Source organism: Cyprinodon variegatus, unplaced genomic scaffold (genome assembly GCF_000732505.1).
Source record: "Cyprinodon variegatus isolate N-32 unplaced genomic scaffold, C_variegatus-1.0 Scaffold696, whole genome shotgun sequence".
NCBI classification, from domain to species: Eukaryota; Metazoa; Chordata; class Actinopteri; order Cyprinodontiformes; family Cyprinodontidae; genus Cyprinodon; species Cyprinodon variegatus.
In genome coordinates, this window is record NW_015151149.1 from 70,733 (window position 1) to 72,809 (window position 2,077).

At 41.9% G+C, this 2,077-nt stretch overlaps 1 long non-coding RNA gene across 1 annotated transcript in view; it reads right to left on the reverse strand.

The window, feature by feature from the left end:
• LOC107097444 overlaps positions 1-2,077 on the reverse strand; it is a 14,793-nt gene that overhangs the window by 8,982 nt on the left and 3,734 nt on the right. The window contains exon 2 of the long non-coding RNA XR_001481835.1: positions 1,003-1,109. This is a non-coding gene — a long non-coding RNA (uncharacterized LOC107097444). The remainder of the gene's footprint in view (positions 1-1,002; positions 1,110-2,077) is intronic.

A 2,077-nucleotide genomic window follows, 5' to 3' on the forward strand; every position in this document is an offset into this window, starting at 1 on the left:
TGAGTGAGTGAGTGAGTGAGTGAGTGAGTGAGTGAGTGAGTGAGTGAGTGAGTGAGTGAGTGAGTGAGTGAGTGAGTGAGTGAGTGAGTGAGTGAGAGAGAAGTTCTTATGAGAGTGTTAAGTTCTGTTTTTGCAACCTATTTTTTGACACAATTGATCATTTCCTCGTTTGTTGGACTTACTGTTTATTCTCCACCTGTACAAATAAAAAACAAATACTGCCCATCTCTTGTGTTTGGCTTGGTAGATCTCGGCATGCCATCAACTTCAAAAGTAGATCTTGCTTTAAAAAAAGGTTTGGCACCCCTGATGATGACAGAGTATCAGTTGGCCCTAAAGCAATTCTGGCAAACTGCCTGGAATGTCTGTAGGCAGAGACAATGCTTCCCTAACAGGTTTTTCAGTACGAGCAGGAAGCTACTGAGATCCCCCAGGCTGGAGTTACACAGGCGGCTCTGTTGTGATGGAGAGCCGAGCCAACAGGCCTTTGGTCGTGACATCTGGACCATGACTGATGGAACAGCATCTCAGATACACGTCTCAGCAGGATGGCAGGGCTTCTCCCAATTCTGATGATTCAGCTTGGATCAGACATTTGTGGCGTTTCCCCCAAAACCCATGTGGAGGTTTCCTCACTGAATATATTATTTTGTGAGGAAAAATGCACTTTTTCCATATTTGATTTGATGAAAATAATATAAACACTCCAACCATTGAGCTCTACAGCTATTTTTAAAAGGCCGTTACTAAAAATTGTGTACTTATTTTTATCGTCTGTAAACTAAACAGTTGGCTACGGTTCACAAACTAAGCACATAATAAGTCAAGGTCTGGGTTTATTTTAATATGCTGATCTAATCCTTGATCATACTAAAACAGATTAATTAATTTAAATGTTAACTATTGAACAGGATAGCAATCTAATTGTTTTAATACTTCCTACTTTGCAATAATTTCATTAAAATCCACATGTCTGATTACAGAAATGCCAGCTGGCCTTACCTTTACAGCAGGATGAGGATCGGGAAGGCCACTGCTCAGGAGGCTGTGGGCTCGGTGGATGCTCCTCTGTCTGATGGACTCTGCCGGTGACACGGGTTTTATCCTGGCTGATGAGGAGGAAGGGTTCACAGCGAATCAGCTGAGGGGAAGGTGTCAAACTAACGACACACCTACAGGCCTAAATATGATCATATCCGGAATTAGTGACGTATATCGTACCATTGGCTGCTGTGCTACCTGCAGTAACAAGGAACTGTAATAAACACTACAGGAATGTGGAAGGAGCACATTATTGAAGAATGTCTTACTGTGAAAAGGTGTGGAACATTCTAAATGCACCTTACACAACAGCGAAACATTTCCTCGTATTTTCCTTTGCATGTGTGACACATTATAGCTGAGCTTGAAGATGAAGCCACATGTCTTTCAGCTTTGATTCTGTAATTCTACATCACAGATCCTAAACATAATGTAGTGAAACATCATTCAGTCGTTCTATTCATGATCTATAGGTCAGCAGACTCTGCCTGACGTGAATACAGTAATAGTTCTCACTACATTTAGACATTTTCAACTTGCAGCAATTGGGTATCAGATGTGTATTTATTTTGATGCAGCTTACTAAAAGCTTGATATATTCTAAGTTTCAGCATCTCAGCTTCCTCACTCCTGCATGGGACAGCTCAAGGATGACTGTGAAACACACAACCTGTCAATAAGGTCAATATATCCCCACCCCATTGCAGAGTGCAGCTTACTGGGTGGTTGAACAGGTGCCATGCGTGGTTCCTCCTGTTTCCCTAGAAACTGCTGGGGAATCTAAACCAGATAACAAGCCATGCATTTATCATGTAACAGCAGATCAGTGGAATTTCTAAAAACAGTGCAATGGCTGCCATCCCTTTGCACGTATGCAGGTCTTTATTGAAATACCTATGGACGTGTGGGCTGCTTTGCACCATAATCCCCTAATCTGCAACCGTTTTTTGTTTGTTTGTTGTTTTACATGTAGAATAGTGGCTTTTATCCTTGAGATGCAGGGAAGAGCCTTTTGCTCATCACAAAAGCTGCAGCC